The sequence below is a fragment of the Schistocerca cancellata genome, chromosome 9 (assembly GCF_023864275.1).
Source record: "Schistocerca cancellata isolate TAMUIC-IGC-003103 chromosome 9, iqSchCanc2.1, whole genome shotgun sequence".
NCBI lineage: Eukaryota > Metazoa > Arthropoda > Insecta > Orthoptera > Acrididae > Schistocerca > Schistocerca cancellata.
Genome location: NC_064634.1, coordinates 55,801,462 through 55,824,671, shown reverse-complemented (window position 1 = coordinate 55,824,671; position 23,210 = coordinate 55,801,462).

Sequence of the window (23,210 nt, the reverse complement as noted above, 5' to 3'; positions counted from 1 at the left end):
GCTGCCTTCACTATTTCATCCCTCAAAGCTACCCATTCTTCTTCTACTGTCTTTCCCCGATTCCTGTCAATTGTTCCCTTATGCTCTGCCTGAAACTCTGTACAACCTCTGGTTCTTTCAGTTTATCCAGGTCCCATCTCCTTTATGCAGTTTCTTCAGTTTTAATCTGCAGTTCACAACCAATAGATTGTGCTCAGAGTCTACATCTGCCCCTGGAAATGTCTTACAATTTAAAACCTGGTTCCTAAATCTCTGTCTTATCATTATATAATCTATCTGAAACATTCTAGTATCTCCAGGCCTCTTCCATGTATACAAGCTTCTTTCTTGATTCTTGAACCAAGTGTTAGCTATGATTTAAGTTATGCTCTGTGCAAAATTCTACCAGGTGGCTTCCCCTTTTATGTCTTAGCCCCATTCCATATTCACCTACTACTTTTCCTTCTCTTTCTTTCCCTACTACCGAATTCCAGTCGCCCATGACTATTAAATTTTCGACTCCCTTCACCATCTGAATAATTTCTTTTATCTCATACATTTCATCAAGCTCTTCGTCATCTGCAGAGCTAGTTGGCATATAAACTTGTACTACTGTGGTAGGCGTGGTCTTCGTGTCTATCTTGTGCACAATAATGTCTTAATATAATCACCTCATGTCTTCCATCACACATATGGAGGACGTCGTACACTGTCAGCACATCCATCTCTGTCGATATCTCGCAAGGAGCGCACTAAGGCACGGATGACGTCTTCTCCTGTTTTTGAAGTGCGTGCCTCGAGGCTAGACCTTCATGTTGGCGAACAGGACGTAATCGCACGGACTCATATCGGGTGAATGCGGTGGATGTAGATGTAAATACCTTCGGAGTAGTGAAACAACTTAAATCTCTTAATAAAAGCAACTCTCCTGGACCAGACTGTGTATCAATTAGGTTCCTTTCGGAGAATGCTGATGCATTAGCTCCATACTTGACAAACATATACAACCGTTCGCTTTGCGAAAGATCGTACCCAAAGACTGGAAAGTCTCACAGCTCACACCAATATTCAAGAAAGGTAGTAGGAGTAATCCACTAAATTACAGCCTCATATCGTTGACGTCGATATGCAGCAGGATTTTAGAACATATATTGTGTTCAAACTCAATGCATTACTTCGAAGAAAACTGTCTACTGACACACAGTCAACATTGGTTTAGAAAACATCGTTCCTGTGAAACATAACTGGCTCTTTACTCACATGAAGTGTTGAGTGCTATTGACAAGGGATTTCAGATCGATTCCGTATTTCTGGATATCCAGAAGGCTTTTGACACTGTACCACACAAGCGGCTTGTAGTGAAATTGCGTTCTTATGGAATATCGTCGTCAGTTATGTGACTGGATTCGTGGTTTCCTGTCAGAGAGGTCACGGTTCGTAGTAATTGACGGAAAGTCATCGAGTAAAACAGAAGTGATTTCAAGCGTTCTGCAGTTCATAACCAATAGATTTTGGTCAGAGTCCACATCTGCTCCTGGAAATGTCTTACAATTTAAAACCTGATTCCTAAATCTCTGTCTTACCATTATATAATCTGATACCTTTTAGTACCTCCAGGGTTCTTCCATGTATACAACCTTCTTTCATGATTCTTGAACCAAGTGTTAGCTATGATTAAGTTATGCTCTGTGCAAAATTCTACCAGGCGGCTTCCTCTTTCATTTCTTAGCCCCAATCCATATACACCTACTATGTTTCCTTCTCTCCCTTTTCCTACTCTAGAATTCCAGTCACCCATGACTATTAAATTTTCGTTTCCCTTCACTACCTGAATAATTTCTTTTATCTCATCATGCATTTCATCAATTTCTTCGTCATCTGCAGAGCTAATTGGCATATAAACTTGTACGATTTATGTAAATTTAAGTAAATTTATGTAAATTTAGAGGCTTCGTGTTATTACTCATGAGCATGACTTCAGACTTTACATTATATTGAGTCAGTTTCCACTTCTCGCACCACACAGGTGTCTTCTCTAAGCCATTTTACAGTTGGTTTTGATCATCTGATACTTTCAAAAGATGGTGAATGACAACATCACCTGCAAACAATCAAAGAGGGTTCCTCTAATTGTCACCTAAATCGTTTGTAGAGAGCAAGAGCATCAGAGGGCCTATAACACTTCCTTGCGGAACACCGGGTATATCTTTTGTTTTAGTGAATGACCTTCAGTCAATTATTACGCATGTGGCCTTTCTGACAAGAAATCACGATTCCAGTCGCAGAACTGATTAGGTAGTCCATAGTCATGCAATTTGATGGCTTCTGTAGCCATAGGTGCATTGCAAGCAGAGCTGTCATTGAGCTTCTCTTGGCGGAAAATGAGAGCATCACAGATATTCATAGGCGCATGCAGACGGAGACCTGGCAGTGAACAAAAGCACGGTAAGTCATTGGGCGAGGCGTCTGTCACCATGGTAACGAGGCCGTGCAAACCTGTGCTACCTCCCGCGTGTCGACCGGACGCACACAGCTGACTCTGGCGCTGTTGGAACGTAGGTACACTGTCATTCGAGGTGATCGACGGGTCACAATGAAACACCTCTCTGCTCCATCTCTATGTCTACGCAAGATGTTACACAAGACTATGCAGCCGAGAAGGGCCCACAAAACTTCACTGGACAATTCTTGCTCATCCCCCCTACTGCCCCCGGACTTCTATCTGTTGGCAGATTGTAGGATACACTTCGCGGGAATCAGTACGTGGATGATGGGGAGGTTATTGATGTAGCAAGACGTTGGCTCCGCCGTCGACCAGTAGAGGTAGTGTGCGGGCATACAGGCCTTCCCAGTCGTATTGAACGGAGATTATGTTAAAAATAGGGTTTTGTAGCGAAAAGAATGGAGAATAATATGGTGTACTGGAATCCTGATAAAACCAACGTGGTTTTAAAAAAATGAAAAAGTGTTGCCCCTTATTGAGGGCAGGTAGTGATTAAATTAGTAAAATGAAATTTTGTTAGACCTTTTTATGCGAGAGTAAAAATAATACTGTTAAGAAGAACTGTATTTCATATTTCTGAACAGGGGCTGCGTAGTTTAATCGATGCTAACTGTCCATGAATGTCAGTATAGTTTAATTGTAGGAATGCCTGGTGTCTCTTCTTTTGGACAGGTCCAAAAGAACAGACATGTCCAAAGGAACAGACCTAAATTATTCCTATAACTGATTCACCTCGATGGGCAATGAATGCACTTGAGTGCGGATACACGTTTCCGTTCGGCCTCCAGCGGCAATCTAAAATCATCGTCTATCGAGGAGATGGATGGGGAGTGCAGGTGGGTGATGCTAAGTGGAAATGTAAGACGGTCGGGTAGCGTGCCTCGATAGTCCTATCATTTACAATATACTATATATGAAGGTAGTGTCTGTTTCCGAAAGAACATTTACAGTCGATGACCATGCAGCTACACTAGAATGAAATGGTAATTAAATGGACACCCTAACTGCAAACAGGCGTTGATATACTTCATTGGGAACACGTTGAAAATGTGTGCCCCGACCGGGACTCGAACCCGGGATCTCCTGCTTACTTGGCAGACGCTCTATCCATCTGAGCCACGGATGGCACAGGGGATAGTGCGCCTGCAGGGACTTATCCCTTGCACGCTCCGCGTGAGACCCACATTCCCAACATGTCCACACTTCTACATTCGTAGTGCGTTTAATAGATGTTTGCCCATCATACTCGTTACTTGTCGCAGATTAATCTACCAAGTCACGTACAAGTTCGGGCATAGTGTGTGCGTTAGCACAAGAAGGTAAATGGCCGGGAAGCCATATTTTAACTATGTATGAAAGTAGTATCTGTTTCCGAAAGAACAGCTACAGTTGATGACCATGCAGCTACACTAGAATGAAATGGTAATTAAATGGACACCCTAGCTGCAAACAGGCGTTGATATACTTCACTGGGAAGACGTTGAAAATGTGTGCCTCGACTGGGACTCGAACCCGATATCTTGCTTACATGGCAGACGCTCTATCCATCTGAGCCACACACACACTATGCCCGAACTCGTACGGGACTTGGTAGATTAACCTGCCACAGGTAATGAGTACGATGGACATGTTGGGAATGTGGGTCTCACGGGGAGCGTGCAAGGGATAAGTCCCTGCAGGCGCACTATCCTCTGTGTCCTCGGTGGCTCAGATGGATAGAACGTCTGCCAAGTGAGCAGGAGATCCCGGGTTCGAGTCCCGGTCGGGACACCACACATTTTCAACGTGTTCCCAGTGAAGTATATCAACGCCTGTTTGCAGCTAAGGTGTCCATCATCATTTCATTTACAATAAACTCTGTGCCTGGGTGGCAAAGTGGTTGCCGGCCGCGGTGGTCTCGCGGTTCTAGGCGCGCAGTCCGGAACCGCGCTGCTGCTACGGTCGCAGGTTCGAATCCTGCCTCGGGCATGGATGTGTGTGATGTGCTTAGGTTAGTTAGGTTTAAGTAGTTCTAAGTTCTGGGGGACTGATGACCACAGCTGTTAAGTCCCGTAGTGCTCAGAGCAAAGTGGTTACGGTAACTGCCTAGTAACCAGAAGGTGCAGGGTTCGAGTCCTCGTCCGGCACACATTTTCACTCGGCACTGCTGATTCCGCACAATGTCCGGATGCAACTGATATCATCAATTCCTCCCATCTCCTTTCTCCCGCCTCCCCCTCCAATTTACATAATAATAATAGTTGAAGTACAGACAGTTCTGACGCTGCGAAATGGAGAGCGGCTTCGGCTGTAATGACCACAGAACACAGTGATAAGCGCCGAAAGCATTTCGCAGAAGCCGGATGCCTTCTTTGTACCTCACCGGGTGGCGGTGGACCGAGCCGCGCTACCGCCGAAGCGTGCAGCGTCTCCTTTAATTAGGAGCCGGTAATTGCGAGGGCGGCGTCTCGGTGACGGGCAGTGGCGAAGTGGTGGTGGTGGTAGCGGTGGCAGCTACAGCTGCAGGAAGGGTGGCCCGCGTAGTAATTACTGCCCGTACCTCGCAGCGAGGGCAAGGGTGGGCGGAGGGGATGGGGGGGGGGAGGAGAGGTTAGGGGAGCGACCGGCAGAGCAGCCGAGCGATGCTTACCGCCGACGGTTGCCAACTGCAGATTAGCAGCATCCCGCTCCCAGGAAGGTGGGCGGTTCTGGCTGGTGTGTAAGGCCATCATTGAGACAGTGCAGCTCTGGACGTCACGACAAGCGATAGAGAAACACGGTTAAAGCCGTTCATTAGCAAACGTTACCCATATCAGAAAGAAATTTTCACTCTGCAGCGGAGTGTGCGCTGATATGAATCTTCCTGCAGATTAAAACTGTTGTGACTTGGCAAGACAGCCAAGCCACTATCATTGGTAGCCGAAAGGGACGCGTTTAAGCTCACGCAGGCTGGCGTGAGGTCTGGAACAGTTAAAGGAATTTATAGTAGCAATTAAAGTACGTAGCTGAGGGAATACTTAGCTTTAATTCATAATTGGTGAACATCTGTCTGACGGTACATGCATCACAAGATAAATAGCAAATGATAATGGCGCCTTGCTAGGTCGTAGCAAATGACGTAGCTGAAGGCTACGCTAACTGTCGTCTCGGCAAATGAGAGCGTAATTTGTCAGTGAACCATCGCTAGCAAAGTCGGCTGTACAACTGGGGCGAGTGCTAGGACGTCTCTCTAGACCTGCCGTGTGGCGGCGCTCGGTCTGCAATCACTGACAGTGGCGACACGCGGGTCCGACGTATACTAACGGACCGCGGCCGATTTAAAGGCTACCACCTAGCAAGTGTGGTGTCTGGCGGTGACACCACAAAAACTGTGTGCCAGACAGAGACTAGACACGGGAGCTTTGCCTTCCGCGTGCAAAGACTCGAACTCGCGAGGGCACTTGCCCGCGGCAGGCAAAGCTCCTGAGTTCGAATCTCGGTCTGGCACACAGTTTTAATATACCAGGAACTTACGTTATCATTATCACTTACCTTCGCGCGAGTTTTAAGTCGCTGGTGTGGAGTAGAGGCACTCTATACACGGATTTCGTTCCTTCGGAATGCCACCGTCTTTGGCTACATAACACAACAACATCCACACCGATGAGTCAAAACATTATAAGCACCTGTTTAATAGCATAGTTCACTTTTCAAATACAGTACAGCAACGATTCTGCTTGGCGTGGAATGCCAACAGATGTCTACTCACGCGTCACAAAATTCCCGCAAGTTACGGAACAGGGGTTTGTGGGCACGCAGCTGGCACCAGATGTCTGTTCCAGTGGCTACAGATCTAAATCTACATCCACATCCATACTCCGCAAGCCACCTGACGGTGTGTGGCGGAGGGTACTTTGAGTACCTCTATCGGTTCTCCCTTCTATTCCAGTCTCGTATGGTTCGTGGAAAGAGAGATTGTCGGTATGCCCCTGTGTGGACTCTAATCTCTCTGATTTTATCCTCATGGTCTCTTCGTGAGATATAAGTAGGAGGGATCAATACACTGCTTGACTCCTCGGTGAAGGTATGTCCTCGAAACTTCAACAAAAACCCGTACCGAGCTACTGAGCGTCTCTCCCAGAGGGTCTTCCACTGGAGTTTATCTATCATCTCCGTAACGCTTTCGCGATTACTAAATGATCCTGTAACAAAGCGCGCTGCTCTCCGTTGGATCTTCCCTATCTCTTCTATCAACCCTACCTGGTACGGATCCCACACTGGTGAGCCATATTCAAGCAGTGGGCGAACAAGTGTACTGTAACCTACTTCCTTTGTTTTCGCATTGCATTTCCTTAGGATTCTTCCAAAGAATCTCAGTCTGGCATCTGCTTTACCGACGATCAACTTTATATGATCATTCCATTTTAAATCACTCATAATGCCTACTCCCAGATAATTTACGGAATTAACTGCTTCCAGTTGCTGACCTGCTATATTGTAGCTAAATGATAAAGGATCTTTCTTTCTATGTATTCGCAGCACATTAAACTTGTCTACATTGAGATTCAATTGCCATTCATTGCACCATGCGTCAATTCGTTGCAGATCCTCCTGCATTTCAGTACAAATTTCCATTGTTGCAACCTCACGATATACTACAGCATCATCCACAAAAAGCCTCAGGGAACTTCCGATGTCATCCACAAGGTCATTTATGTATATTGTGAATAGCAACGGTCCTACGACACTCCGCTACGGTACACCTGAAATCACTCTTACTTCGGAAGACTTCTCTCCATTGAGAATGACATGCTGCGTTCTGTTATCTAGAAACTCTTCAATCCAATCACACAATTGGTCTGATAGTCCATATGCTCTTACTTTGTTCATTAAACGACTGTGGTTAACTGTATCGAACGCCTTGCGGAAGTCAATAAACACGGCATCTACCTGGGAACCCGTGTCTATGGCCCTCTGAGTCTCGTGGACGAATAGCGCGAGCTGGGCTTCACACGATCGTCTTTTTCGAAACCCATGCTGATTCCTACAGAGTAGATTTCTAGTCTCCAGAAAAGTCATTATACTCGAACATGATACGTGTTCCAAAATTCTACAACTGATCGACGTTAGAGATATTGGTCTATAGTTCTGCACATCTGTTCGACGTCCCTTCTTGCAAACGGTGATGACCTGTGCCCTTTTCCAATCCTTTGGGACGCTACGCTCTTCTGGAGACCTATGGTACACCGGTGCAAGAAGGGGGGCAAGTTCCTTCGCGTTCTCTGTGTAAAATCGAACTGGTATCCCATCAGGTCCAGCGGCCTTTCCTCTTTTGAGCGGTTTTGGGGATCAGAGGCATTTGCTGGCTAATACATCAATGTGATTTCACTATCGCGTCATGCTCCTCAGACCACTGCAGCTTGATTCTGAACTTGTGTCGAAAGAGTTATCCTTATGGAAGATATCACAGACATAAAAAGAAGACAACCATGATGGGATCCAAGGGGTCCGCAATAATGTATACGTAGAATGCATGAATCTGGTGAGACTTGACTTTCGGAAAAATATCATCCACACAATTCCTAAGATTGCAGGAGCTGACATGTACGAGAATTATCGCAGAATCAGCTTAACAACTCATGCATCCAAGTTGCTAACAAGAATAATATACAGAAAAAAGGAAAAGAAATTTGACGCTGTGCTAGATGGCGATCAGTTTGGCTTTAGGGAAGGTAAAGGCACGGGAGAGCCAATTCTGACGTTGCTGTTGATAATGGAAGCAAGACTGAAGAGGAATCGAGACAGGATCATAGGATTTCGACAATGTAAAATAGTGCAACATGTTCGAAATTTTGAGAGAAATAGGGGTAAACTTAGGGAATGGCGGGCAATATACAATATGTACAAGGAACTAGACAGACGCGGGTGAAGTGGCCGAGCGGTTCTAGGCGCTACAGTCAGGAACCGCGCGACCGCTACGGTCGCAGGTTCGAATCCTGCCTCGGGCATGGATCTGTGTGATGTCCTTAGGTTAGTTAGGTTTAAGTAGTTCTAAGTTCTAGGGAACTGATGACCATAGCCGTTAAGTCCCGTAGTGCTCAGAGCCATTTGAACCACTTTTTTGAACTAGACAGAATAATAAGACGCGAACAAGAAAGAAGTACTTGCATTTAATAAAAGGGTCTAAAGCAATAATTTAGTATTTCATTCCTACTGTTCAATACATGCATCGAAGAAGCAATGATGGAAATAAAAGAAAGGTTCAGGGGTGGAATTAAAATTCAAGTTGAATGGATATCAATGATACGATTCGGTGATGACATTGCTATCCTAAGTGAAAGTGAAGAAGAATTACATAATCTCCTGAATGGAATGAACAATCAAATGAATATAGAATATGGAGTAAGAGTAAATCGAAGAAAGACGAAAGTAATGAGAAATAGCAGAAATGAGAACAGCAAGAAAATATCAGGATTGATGGTCACTTATTAGACGAACTTCAGGAATTCTGCTACCTAGGCAGCGAAATATCGAGCGACGAACGGAGCAAGGAGGACCTCAAAAGCAGACTGGCGTTGGGAAAAAGGGCATTCCTGGCCAAGAGAAGTCTACTAGTATCAAACAAAGGCCTTAATGTGATGAAGAGTGAGTTAGTGAAACACGGACTGTGGGAAAACCGGAATGGAAGAGAATTGAAGCATTTGAGATGTGGTGCTACAGGCGAATGTTGATAATTAGATGGATCGATAAGGTAAGGAATGACGAGGTTCTGTGCAGAGTCGAAGAGGAAAGGAACTGATAAGGAGAAGGAACAGGATGATAGGACATCTGTTAAGGCATGAGGGAATGACATCCATGGTACTAGAGGGAGCTGTAGAGGGTAAAAACTGTAGAGGATGACAGAGATTGGAATACATCCAACAAATAATTGAGGATGTAGGTTGCAGGTGCTACTCTGAGATGAAGAGGTCGGTACAGGAAGGGAATTTGTGGCGGGCCGCATCAAACCAGTCAGAGCACTGACGACATAAAAAAGGTTCTGTCATGGCGTCTTCAATTTCTACCATGGCTCACATAAGAGGCCCACACAATGTACCCTATAGCGTAACTCTGTTCTCACCGGCCTGCATTTCTGGCTCAGGGCACTTTTCAAGCAGACGTTCGCCAGGACGACGGCGTCTCAGCATCTAACCATCAAGCAATTCGACTGATACGACAGGCGACACCTTGCTATTGATCTACGGTCAAAACTCAGTGACGCTGTGCCCACTGCAGTCGTAACTGAGATGTCGCAGGGAACACTTAGGGGTCGTGTGATGTGGAGCTCCATGTTCAACAATGGTGTGTTCCGAAACACTTGTGCCTGCACCATCATTGTACTCTGACGTCATTCCTGCCACAGATCGCTGCGTATCCTGGATTATACAGTGGACCCTCCGACCTCTATGCTCTGTGATGAGACGTGGACATCCAGTGTCGTGAGGCCTACGCGTTATTCTTCCATCCATCCTTCAACCACCTGCCGTAGGCGCGCTCACGACAGTACTACTCCAACCGCCGACCAGCTTCGTCGTTTCAGAGAGTCTCGTTTCCCGGCGCAGTGCCTCATCATAGTGCCCGTTGTCAAAACCGCTCATACATTATGTGATCAAAAGTATCCGGACAACCCAATAAACACACTTTCTTCGTAGCAGGTGGATCGTGCAGCGCCCTACTGCCAGGTACTCCATGTGAGCGACGTCATTAGTCATTAGTGATCGTGAGAGAATGGGGCGCTTCGCGGATACACGGCCTCCGAACTTGATCAAGTGATTGGATGTCACTTGTCTCATACGTCTGTACGTGAGATTTCCGCACTCCCAGACATCCCTAGGTCCACTGTTTCCGATGCGATAGTAAAGTGGAAACGTGAAGGGACACTTACAGCACAAAAGCGACTAGTCTGTTGACTGACACAGGCCGCCGACAGCTGTAGAGGGTCCTAATGTGTAACAGGCAGACATCTATCCAGACCATCACAGAGGAATTCCAAACTACATCAGGATCCACTGCAAGTACTATGAAAGTTAGGCGGAAGGTGAGAAAACTTGGATTTCATGGTCGAGCGGCTGCTCATAAGCCACACATCACGCCATTAAATGCCAAACGACCACTCCCTTGCTGTAAGGAGCGTAAACATTCGATGATTGAACAGTGGGATAGGTCGTGTGGAGAACCCAAGTGTTTAGGATCTTTGGTAGTGTTAACTCTACCGCGTGGAGCGCGGGCAGAGCAGGGAGAGTCTGGCTGGGGTGGTGCAGTGGAGCAGGTGTGTTGTGTGAAGCTCCCGCGGGTTGCCGCACTTTCGGGGTTTGGCAGAATGTAATTGCGCTCGACTTGCGATGATAGTTTCTGACATGGTGTCGCGGACGGGAAGCATTAGCTGGCGCACATCAAGAGCCCGTTTCGTCTGGTGACCGTGTCGAGAAGAAGGCGCGCCAACACCCAGCTTCTGCAACAACGACGGTTGTATGGAGTGACGAATCACGGAACAAAATGTGGCGATCCGATGGCAGGGTTTGTGGGTAAGACTAATGCCTTGCGAACGTCATTTGCCAGCGTAGCCGGCCGGTGTGGCTGAGCGGTTCAGATGTGTGTGTGAAATCTTACGGGATTTAACTGCTAACGTCATCGGTCCCTAAGCTTACACACTACTTAATGTAAATTATCCTAAGCATAAACACACACACCCATGCCCGAGGGAGGAGTCGAACCTCCGCCGAGACCAGCCGCACAGTCCATGACTGGAGCGCCTAGACCGCTCGGCTAATCCCGCGCGGCTGGCTGAGCGGTTCTAGGCGCTTCAGTCTGGAACCGCGTGACCGCTACGGTCGCAGGTTCGAATCCTGCCTCGGGCATGCATGTGTGTGATGTCTTTAGCTTAGTTAGGTTTAAGTAGTTCTAAGTTCTAGGGGGCTAATGACCTCAGATGTTAAGTCCCATAGTGCTCACAGCCATTTGATCCAGCGTATGTGGTGCCAACAGTAAAATTCGGAGGCGGTATGGAGGGGGCTTGCACTCCTTGTTGTTTTGCTTCTCTCTGTTATAGCACAGACCTACATTGATGTTTTAAGCACCTTCTTGCTTCCCACTGTCGAAGAGCAATTCGGGGACGGCTATTGCATCTTCCACCACGATCGAGCACCTATTCATAACGCACGGTCTGTGGCGGACTCGTTACACGACAAAACATCCCTGTAATGGAATAGCCTGCACAGAGTCCTGATCTGAAACCTACAGAACATCTTTGGGATGTTTCGGAACGCCGACTTCGTGCCAGGTCTCACCGACCGACATCTATACCTGTTCTCAGTGCAGTACTTCGTGAAGAATGGGCTGTCATTCTCCACGAAACCTTCCAGCGCGTGATTGAATGTTTGCCTGCGAGAGTGGATGCTGTAATCAAGGCAGAGGGGGGCTCAACACCGTTGTGGACTCCAGCATTACCGATGGAGGGCGACACGAACTTGGAAGCTATTTTCAGCCAAGGGTCCGGATACTTTTGATCACAAACTGTATCAGTGAATTTCATCATTTGCTACCTGTATCTTTGCTACAAAGACTGCCCATTCGCCTCTCTTCCGGTTATATTCTTTCCTTACCGCGTCATATGCACGCAACACCACCAGAAGTCGGTTCGCCTCACGGTGGCTCATATCCCGTATTTTGGAGGAGGTATGTCATTGAGAATTATCGCACAATCATCTTAACAGCCCATGCGTCGAAGTTGCTACAAGAAAAATATGCAGAAGAATGGAAAATTAATCCGAGGAACAGTTAGATGACGATCAGTTTGGCTTTAGCAAATGTAAAGGCACGAGAGAGGCAGTTCCGATTTTGTAGTTGATAATGGAAGCAAAATCTGACCTACAAAAAGCGTTCGACAACTTAAAAAGGTTCAAGACGTTCGAGATTCTGAGAGAAATGTGGGTAAACGTAGGGAATAGCGGGCAATATGCAATATGTACAAAGAACTAGAGGAAATAATAAGACGGGTACAAGAAAGAAGTACTCGCATTAAAATTGATCTAAAGCAATAATGAAGTCTTTTATTCGTACTGTTCAATACATGCATCGAAGAAGCAATGACGGATGTAAAATAAAGATTCAAGAGTTGGATTAAAATTCAAGATGAAAGAAAGTCAGTGATAAGATTCGCTGGTGATGCTGCTCTACTCTGAAAGTGAAGAAGAATTACAAGATCTGACAAATGTGATGAACAGTCTAATAAGATTACGATGAAATGAACACCCTTAGCTCCTTACAGGCGTTGACATAAATCAACGGGGACAGTTGAAAATGTGTGCCCCGACCGGGAATCGAACCCGGGATCTCCTGCTTATATGGCAGACGCTCTATCCATTTTTTTTTTAAATCTAATGAACCGCTGCAGGAGCAGGACGACGGGTAGGGCAGGAGTCGACACCCGAAGCCTGGCCATCCCGCCGCCACGCCCAAGCAACGTGTTCGAGTTCGAGGATCGAAGGATCAGGAAGAGGATGTAGTGGGTTTGTCGATGTTGTTTTATTTATTTATTTCTTTAATTTTTACAACATTTTTTATAGATTTATTTTTGTTTCATTACAAAGAAAGATCCTACAACTGCCGTAGCCGTGCGTCCGAGTCGTCTTCTCGTCTGTTGGGAGGGGTTCCCCCCTATTCCGTCCGTAGAGGATCAATATGCTCCAGGATTCTTCTTCATTTTCAGCGTCTCATACCCGGAACGCCCCAGTGAGCAGGAGGATCCGCAAATAATGAACCTAAATAATTTGCGAAACGAGTTCTGTACTTCGGGTGGCGGCTGAAAGCTGCATGTGTCGTCATCAATAGGGACCAAAAGTCGAGTGTGCCTTTGGGAGCATCGCAAAATATGTAGTAAACGGCCATGCCCTTTAGCCAGTTAACGGCGTTCGTTCTGGTTGATGGAAAGTATACGCTGTCGGGGCGCAATACTTCATCAGGGGAGATAGACTCCGGCAATCGCCGCAAGAGTAACGCCAGCATGCGCTGCGTCAGTAGCCAACACTCGCTGGTCGCGGCACACGTCAGACGGTGTGCGTCCGAGTCAGCGACTGAGCATGTCGGACACAAGGGGTCGTCCGTCAGATGTATGGAATGTAGCCTCTGACGAGTAGCGAACTTCTCATTCACAACCATTAAAAACCTAACTAACCTAAGGACATCACACACATCCATGCCCTAGGCAGGATTCGAACCTGCGACCGTAGCAGCAGCGCGGTTCCAGACTAAAGCGCCTAGAACCGCTCGGCCACCGTGGCCGGCTTTATAAATGTTTCAAATGGCTCTTAGCACTATGGGACTTAACATCTATGGTCATCAGTCCCCTAGAACTTAGAACTACTTAAACCTAACTAACCTAAGGACATCGCACAACACCCAGTCATCACGAGGCAGAGAAAATCCCTGACCCCGCCGGGAATCGAACCCGGGAACGCGGGCGTAGGAAGCGAGAACGCTACCGCACGACCACGAGCTGCGGACCTCCATCTGAGCCACCGAGGACACAGAGGATAGCGCGACTGCAGGGATTTATCTCTGGCACGCCTCCCGCGAAACACACATTCTCAACGCATTGTCCCGCACTACATTCGTAGTGCCCCCGCCCATTATACTCATTACTCGCGGCGCGTTGCCGATTCCCAGCTAACAAGCTGCATGGTCGTCGAGCAAATGCACTGTATAATGCGCACACATATGCGAATACGATTTAAGACGTCTGATGAAAGGCAGCGTCAATTACCGAAACAATCTGCGTTTCAGGACCGCACAAGGAAAGAGACACATTCATTGTTAAGTCGGTTCAGGGAAAAGTCCCAAGAAAAAGGACCGAAGAAAGCCACTCCTAATTTGGACATATGTACACTACAAAGTGAGAAAAGAAGTTATATGGAGGACAAAGATACAGAATCAGAAATGCAGCGTTGCTCTATATACATTAATACCGCAAAAAACGTAAAATTCCAAGGAGCACTCGTTGCACTATTCACAAAATAAACCAATATCCAACTACAAATGAAATCCCACACAAGAAAGTGTTCCACGCCAAACCACTGCCTTATATGACTGTCAGGGCAACACTCAAATTTTGAAACAAAACTATGTCGTCAAAATGCTAGGGTAAGTGTCAATAAGCAAAATCACAAAGAGCTAACATTCACAAGAGAACACGGATACTTTGCACTGCAAAATACGTAGTATAGACACCAACGGAAGATCTCTTGGATACACGACCTGCAAACAACGCTATATCTGTTCGTAGAAACTCCGCGTTGGAGCAATATTTACAGTCCAACAAAGAACAAAGTAGCAACAATAGACATGCAGTTAGTGAAATCGTCGACCAAACAAACTATATCAGCGAGCACGTAAGTGAAACAACCGAAGACATTTGAATAGAATAGTGTCACACATGCACAACCGCAATGTGAATAAAACAATTATGACACCCAAAAATTACAGCCGAAAGACAACATACAATCCCTATCACCATCCCAAACCTCAAAATACCAAAACAGAACCAAAACGACATATGTTGCAGGTGTAGCCTGAAGACCAAATCTGAGTCTCACTGTAAACCACGAGAGGAACCTGTGCACCGTATAATAACTTCTGGGACACTGCGTGAGTTGAACAAAGGTACTTCCTTCAAAAGTAGGGACAAGCAACTTCAAATGAAACCATCACACCAGGATAAATGTAAGAAAACCGTGATGGAGGGAAGTCTTAAAGAAATTAATCGCCATGAAAGGGGCAGTTTCTTACCCCAAGGACAAGAGAGTGCCATGAACCTCAGTCCGCTCCTCCGCTCTCTTTGACGAGGCCGTTGCCAGAACGAGGGTGAATTCTTATGCCGGACGTCTTCAGCAAGAGCCAAGAGGGAATAATAAGAGTGGACGACCAAGAACTAAGTGTTCATATTAAAAAGACAGAGATGTAGTTTTTCGCTCCTACTGTTCAATCTATAAATCGAAGAAGCAGTGATGGAGCTAATAGAAAGGTTCAGGAGTAGAATTAAAATTCAAGGTTAAAGGATATCAATGATACGATTCGCGATGATATTGATATCCTAAATGAAAGTAAAGAAGAATTACATGATCTGCTGAATGGAATGAACAGTCTACGAGGTGCATTCAAGTTCTAAGGCCTCCGATTTTTTTCTCCAGACTGGAAAGAGATAGAAATATGCGAATTGTTTTAAAATGAGGCCGCGTTCATTGTCAATACGTCCCAGAGATGGCCGCACCGTACGGCAGATGGAATTTTACCGCCAGCGGCGAGAATGAGAACTGTTTTAAATAATTAAAATGGCGACGTTTTCCTTCCTTGAACAGCGCGCAATCATTCGTTTTCTGAATTTGCGTGATGTGAAACCAATTGAAATTCATCGACAGTTGAAGGAGAGATGTGGTGATGGAGTTATGGATGTGTCGAAAGTGCGTTCGTGGGTGCGACACTTTAATGAAGGCAGAACATCGTGTGACAACATACCGAAACAACCTCGGGCTCGCACAAGCCGGTCTGACGACATGATCGAGAAAGTGGAGAGAATTGTTTTGGGGGATCGCCAAATGACTTGAACAGATCGCCTCCAGAGTTGGCATTTCTGTGGGTTCTGTGCACACAATCCTGCATGACGACCTGAAAATGCGAAAAGTGTCATCCAGGTGGGTGCCACGAATGCTGACGGACGACCACATGGCTGCCCGTGTGGCATGTTGCCAAGCAGTGTTGACGCGCAACGACAGCATGAATGGGACTGTATTTTCGTCGGTTGTGACAGTGGATGAGACGTGGATGCCATTTTTCAATCCAGAAACAAAGCGCCAGTCAGCTCAATGGAAGCACACAGATTCACCGCCACCAAAAAAATTTCGGGTAACCGCCAGTGCTGAAAAAATGATGGTGTCCATGTTCTGGGACAGCGAGGGCGTAATCCTTACCCATTGCGTTCCAAAGGGCACTACGGTAACAGGTGCATCCTACGAAAATGTTTTGAAGAACAAATTCCTTCCTGCACTGCAACAAAAACGTCCGGGAAGGGCTGCGCGTGTGCTGTTTCACCAAGACAACGCACCCGCACATCGAGCTAACGTTACGCAACAGTTTCTTCGTGATAACAACTTTGAAGTGATTCCTCATGCTCCCTACTCACCTGACCTGGCTCCTAGTGACTTTTGGCTTTTTCCAACAATGAAAGACACTCTCCGTGGGCGCATATTCACCAGCCGTGCTGCTATTGCCTCAGCGATTTTCCAGTGGTCAAAACAGACTCCTAAAGAAGCCTTCGCCGCTACCATGGAATCATGGCGTCAGCGTTGTGAAAAATGTGTTCGTCTGCAGGGCGATTACGTCGAGAAGTAACGCCAGTTTCATCGATTTCGGGTGAGTAGTTAATTAGAAAAAAAATCGGAGGCCTTAGAACTTGAATGCACTTCGTAATGTGTACAGAATATTGATTGAGAGAAAATCAAAGAAAGACGAAAGTATTGAAGAGTAGCAGAAATGAGAACAGCGAGAAACTTTACATCAGGAGTGATGGTCGCGAAGTAGGTGTAACTTCACGTTCGTTCTGCTACTTAGGTAGCAAAATAACCAATGACGGCAGGGCAACGACATCAAAAGCAGACTAGCTCTGGCAAAATGGACGTTCCTGCGAAAGAGAAATCTACTAGTATGAAACATAGGCGTTATTTTGAGGAAGAAATTTCCAAGAATGTACGTTTGCAGCACAGCATTGTACGGTAGTGAAATATGAACTCTGGGCAAAACGGAACAGACGAGAATCGAAGCATTTGAGATGTGGTACTACAAACGAATGTAGAAAATTAGTTGGACTAGATAAAGAATGTGGAGATTCTACGCAAAACCAGAGAGAATCGGACAGGATAGAGATATGTGGAAAACACTGATAAGGAGAAGGGAAACGATGCTAGGACACCTATTACGACATCAGGAAGTTGTAGATGGCAAACAGTTTAGAGGGAGACAAAGACTGGAATATATCCAGCAAATAATTGAAGATGTAGGTTGCAAGTGCTGCTCTGAAATGAAGAGTTTGGCACAGGAGACGAATTCGTAGTGGGCCGCATGGAAGTCAGAAGACTGACAACTTTAAAAAAAAAAAAGAATGGTGTGAATATAATGTCACGGGATTAATAGTGGGTTTGGTGCTAGGAATTTGATAACAGTACAATAGAGCCTATCACATCATTTATGTGCGGCAGACTACGCATTAACGCAATATCTGAGCTGATTTTTTTTTTTTTTTTTGGTCATCAGTCTACTGACTGGTTTGATGCGGCCCGCCACGAATTCCTTTCCTGTGCCAACCTCTTCATCTCAGAGTAGCACTTGCAACCTACGCCCTCAATTATTTGCTTGACGTATGCCAATCTCTGTCTTCTACAGTTTTTGCCCTCTACAGCTCCCTCTAGTACCATGAAAGTCATTCCCTCATCTCTTAGCAGATGTCCGATCATCCTGTCCCTTCTCCTTATCAGTGTTTTCCACATGTTCCTTTCCTCTCCGATTCTGCGTAGAACCTCCTCATTCCTTACCTTATCAGTCCACGTAATTTTCAACATTCGTCTATAGCACCACATCTCAAATGCTTCGATTCTCTTCTGTTCCGGTTTTCCCACAGTCCACGTTTCACTACCATACAATGCTGTACTCCAGACGTACATCCTCAGAAATTTCTTCCTCAAATTAAGGCCGGTATTTGATATTAGTAGACTTCTCTTGGCCAGAAATGCCTTTTTGCCATAGCGAGTCTGCTTTTGATGTCGTCCGTGCTCCGTCCGTCATTGGTTATTTTACTGCCTAGGTAGCAGAATTCCTTAACTTCATTGACTTCGTGACCATCAATCCTGATGTTAAGTTTCTCGCTGTTCTCATTTCTACTACTTCTCATTACCTTCGTCTTTCTCCGATTTACTCTCAAACCATACTGTGTACTCATTAGACTGTTCATTCCGTTCAGCAGATCATTTAATTCTTCTTCACTTTCACTCAGGATAGCAATGTCATCAGCGAATCGTATCATTGATATCCTCTCACCTTGTATTTTAATTCTACTCCTGAACCTTTCTTTTATTTCCATCATTGCTTCCTCGATGTACAGATTGAAGAGTAGGGGCGAAAGGCTACATCTTTGTCTTACACCCTTCTTAATACGAGCACTTCGTTCTTGATCGTCCACTCTTATTATTCCCTCTTGGTTGTTGTACATATTGTATATGACCCGTCTCTCCCTATAGCTTGCCGGCCGTTGTGGCCAAGCGGTTAAAGGCGCTACAGTCTGGAACCCCGTGACCGCTACGGTCGCAGGTTCGAATCCTGCCTCGGGCATGGATGTGTGTGATGTCCTTGGGTTAGTTAGGTTTAAGTAGTTCTAAGTTCTAGGGGACTGATGACCTTAGAAGTTAAGTCCCATAGTGCTCAGAGCCATTTGAGCCAACCCTATAGCTTACCCCTACTTTTTTCAGAATCACGAACAGCTTATATTGTCGAACGCTTTTTCCAGGTCGACAAATCCTATGAAAGTGTCTTGATTTTTCTTTAGCCTTGCTTCCATTATTAGCCGTAACGTCAGAATTGCCTCTCTCGTCCCTTTACTTTTCCTAAAGCCAAACTGATCGTCACCTAGCGCATTCTCAATTTTCTTTTCCATTCTTCTGTATATTATTCTCGTAAGCAGCTTCGATGCATGAGCTGTTAAACTGATTGTGCGATAATTCTCGCTCTTGTCAGCTCTTGCCGTCTTCGGAATTGTGTGGATGATGCTTTTCCGAAAGTCAGATGGTATATCGCCAGACTCATATATTCTACACACCAACGTGAATAGTAGTTTTGTTGCCACTTCCCCCAATGATTTTAGAAATTATGATGGAATGTTATCTATCCCTTCTGCCTTATTTGACCGTAAGGCCTCCAAAGCTCTTTTAAATCCCGATTCTAATACTGGATCCCCTATGTCTTCTAAATCGACTCCTGTTTCTTCTTCTATCACATCAGACAAATCTTCACCCCTAGGATAGCTGATAGCATAGAGGATAGCGTGCACGGTAGATTGGACGACCGGGAGATGTGTTAGCACTTGCGTACGGTGGTAAACCTCAGACGAGAATAGAGGCAAGTGATTGGTTGTCTCTCGCGCACTGAATGAGGTATCGGGAGGTGGATGTTGTATTCCTGTTCAATGCCGTCACAAGAGCGGGAACGTAAGTTCATGATGTCACATCTGAGACAAAGAAAGCATGTGTCATGCAGAAATCCATAAGAAGTTCAGTAGAGCCTTAACCACTACGAAAGTTATGGACACAGTATTTTTTGGTACGTAGGGTCTGCTGTTCTTTGATTTATTCACCAATGGAGGGACAGTCAAAGCCGGCATTTACTGTGGCACTCTCCGGTTCGCAGAAAGTGATTCTGAGGAAGTAGCCAGTATCGATTTCTAAAGTTGTCTAAGACCTCCCTCGACCGTGTACAGCCTCCATTATGTGTGATTTCCTCGTGAGTTTCCATGATTTCCTATGGGCTGTTTTGGAGGAATCTCCATATGGCGCAGACCCGACACCGTGCGATTTTCATGTTTCCCGAACTTTCACAGATCGCCATATGAGCAGCGATGCGGGTGTTGGTTGCCTTTAACTGACTCCTAGGCCTGGACGCCGATTGCTTTTATGTTGATTTCGATAGGTTGGTTTACCGATTTAACAAAATACTTAGGCAACTATGGTGACTATTTGGAAAAGTAGTGTTAAACTCGTACGTCACATTTCAATCAATACACATAGCCATTTCATTATGAATGTTGTACAGGACAGCTGCCTTCCATTCCTTGATGTGTTTGTCAGGAGCGATAGTGGTTCGTTATAAGCAGCCAAATACGGCTCATTCCCATCTTCACGTTGATGGTTGTTACCATCTGACTCTGCTTGAAAGGCTACTATGTGTTTTGATTCATAGGATCCACGTCGTATCAGATCCTGAAAGTTTGTCACCTGCACCAGCGTACCTGTAAGTTACCTTTCACTAGCATGGATATAGTGAGAGACAGATCAGACGCACATTGTGCTATCGACCAACTGTGAATCGGATGAGTGCTGAGATCAATGAGGTGGCGCAGCTTTCCTGTCTTACGAAGGAAGTATTTCTCAGGTCTGAAGTGTGACTTTCGAGCGGCATCTAAGATTAAGTACAATTAAGGAACTGTGAAGGATGAGCTCGGTTTGTGTCTGGCGGATGTCTATCGTATCCCTTGCATGTCATACGTCAGGATCATGGAGGACTGCTGTATACAGTTTATAATTAAATTTTCTTTACAGACTTTGAGGACACGCTCTTCACAGCAGAACAAGGAAAAAATATCTGTTAAATATGGGCTGTAAATGACGTACGTTAAGAGCTATCAGCACTTGTGCATCTTCGATACTGTGAAACACATCTGTTCCACTACAATTTCTTTGCTTTCCGTATGTTCGGAGGAGGTAGTAGAGAGAGAAAAAAAATAAAAATCCTCCAGTAAACATGGGCTCTAAAATGCATCATTTAAGAGTTATGAGCACTTGCTCATCTTCACTATCGTGAAACGCATCTCTTCTGTTGAACAAGTGCTCGTACCTATTAAGGTGTGCATTTTAGAGTCAATCTTCAGTAGACTTTCTTTTGTTTTGGTTCGTACTACCTCCGCATGGGAACCAAAGAGCTTGCCGTAGGCGAGATGTGTTTCATAATATCGAAGATGAACAGATGCCCATACCTCTAAATGGATGCATTTTAGAGCTCATGTTCGCTAGAATTTTTTTTTCTTGTTTTGCTGTAAGGAACTAGTGTTAAAAATCCGTAAAGGAAACATAGATACACTCTGTATAGCCGGCCGCGGTGGCCGTGCGGTTCTGGCGCTGCAGTCCGGAACCGCGGGACTGCTACGGTCGCAGGTTCGCATCCTGCCTCGGGCATGGGTGTGTGTGATGTCCTTAGGTTAGTTAGGTTTAGGTAGTTCTAAGTTCTAGGGGACTTATGACCTCAGATGCTGAGTCCCATAGTGCTCAGAGCCATTTGAACCACTCTGTATAGTATGTGCGTCAGTAGTGCTTAAAACAGCCAAGCAAATTTTCTTTTGCAGACTTTGCCTTCGTACTTACAATTCGGGGGAATGTAGTGACACACCGATACTGTTGTGTACTTCCAGTTACTGACAAAGAGAGCTCTCAACACTGAACTGTATGGAATGTTCTGCTCGTTCGAATCTACTGTGATAGCAATTGTCTAGACATTTTATAAATTACAGTCATAGATGTGTTTTCATCTCTGCGTTCTGGTTAATTTCAAGGAGTACAGCTATCACTAAGAGACAGACTGACTTACTAGGGCGGCCGGCGTGACTGAGCGGTTCTAGGCGCTATAGTCTGGAACCGCGCGCCACTACGGTCGCAGGTTCGAATCCTGCCTCGGGCATGGATGTTTGTGATGTCCTTAGGTTAGTTAGGTTTAAGTAGTTCTAAGTTCTAGGGGACTGATGACCTCAGAAGTTAAGTCCCATAGTGCTCAGAGCCATTTGAACCATTTTTTTTTGACTTACGAGGGCAGTTCAATAAGTAATGCAACACATTTTTTTTCTCAAACAGCGGTTGTTTTCTTCAGCATTGAAATACACCAGGTTATTCCCCAATCTTTTAGCTACACAACACTATTTTTCAACGTAATCTCCATTCAATGCTACAGCCTTACGCCACCTTGAAATGAGGGCCTGTATGCCTGCACGGTACCATTCCACTGGTCGATGTCGGAGCCAACGTCGTACTGCATCAATAACTTCTTCATCATCCGCCTAGTGCCTCCCACGGATTGCGTCCTTCATTGGGCCAAACATATGGAAATCCGACGGTGCGAGATCGGGGCTGTAGGGTGCATGAGGAAGAACAGTCCACTGAAGTTTTGTGAGCTCCTCTCGGGTGCGAAGACTTGTGTGAGGTCTTGCGTTGTCATGAAGAAGGAGAAGTTCGTTCAGATTTTTGTGCCTACGAACACGCTGAAGTCGTTTCTTCAATTTCTGAAGAGTAGCACAATACACTTCAGAGTTGATCGTTTGACCATGGGGAAGGACATCGAACAGAATAACCCCTTCAGCGTCCCAGAAGACTGTAACCATGACTTTACCGGCTGAGGGTATGGCTTTAAACTTTTTCTTGGTAGGGGAGTGGGTGTGGCGCCACTCCATTGATTGCCGTTTTGTTTCAGGTTCGAAGAGATGAACCCATGTTTCATCGCCTGTAACAATCTTTGACAAGAAATTGTCACCCTCAGCCACATGACGAGCAAGCAATTCCGCACAGATGGTTCTCCTTTGCTCTTTATGGTGTTCGGTTAGACAACGAGGGACCCAGCGGGAACAAACCTTTGAATATCCCAACTGGTGAACAATTGTGACAGCACTACCAACAGAGATGTCAAGTTGAGCACTGAGTTGTTTGATGGTGGTCCGTCGATCATCTCGAACGAGTGTGTTCGCACGCTCCGCCATTGCAGGAGTCACAGCTGTGCACGGCCGGCCCGCACGCGGGAGATCAGACAGTCTTGCTTGACCTTGTGGCGATGATGACACACGCTTTGCCCAACGACTCACCGTGCTTTTGTCCACTGCCAGATCACCGTAGACATTTTGCAAGCGCCTATGAATATCTGAGATGCCCTGGTTTTCCGCCAA